This window comes from Penaeus monodon, chromosome 31 (genome assembly GCF_015228065.2).
Source record: "Penaeus monodon isolate SGIC_2016 chromosome 31, NSTDA_Pmon_1, whole genome shotgun sequence".
Classification (NCBI taxonomy): domain Eukaryota; kingdom Metazoa; phylum Arthropoda; class Malacostraca; order Decapoda; family Penaeidae; genus Penaeus; species Penaeus monodon.
The window spans coordinates 25,120,044-25,120,579 of NC_051416.1; positions in this window are offsets into that span (position 1 = coordinate 25,120,044).

Here is a 536-nt window from a genome sequence, read left to right on the forward strand (position 1 = left end):
CGATCCATTAGTTGCTAATTACGTCATTATCCTTCGAGGTAACTACGTTTATCGGAACATTACCATTAGCAAAGAAACCCTTGGAAGCCTTCATACCCTTACCCAACCCTTACCTTTCCCCTTATTCACGCCCCTTCTCTCCTCTTTACCCATTTACCCACCTCCTTACCCACTGGCTCGTCCCCTTACCCATTTATCGAGCCCTTTACCCATCGCACCCACCTCTCTACCCATTTACCTAGCCCCTTGTCCATTTACCTTACCCATTTTCACGCTTCCTTACCCATTTACCCATCATGTTACTCTCTTACCCCAACGTATACCTTACCCCTTACCCATGCTCTTACCCACGCCCGCCGCTCTTCCTCCCACAGAACTCAAAAACGAGTAAAGTTTACACTCAGCGCTCAATAAGGGACTCGGCCATACGTGCAAAAATATTGATTAGTCTCTGTAATTGGCTCACTCCCGCCCAGGTGTGAAGTAAGGCCGGCGCTGATTGGCCAGAAATTCACGCATGCGTCCCTTTTCCCCTT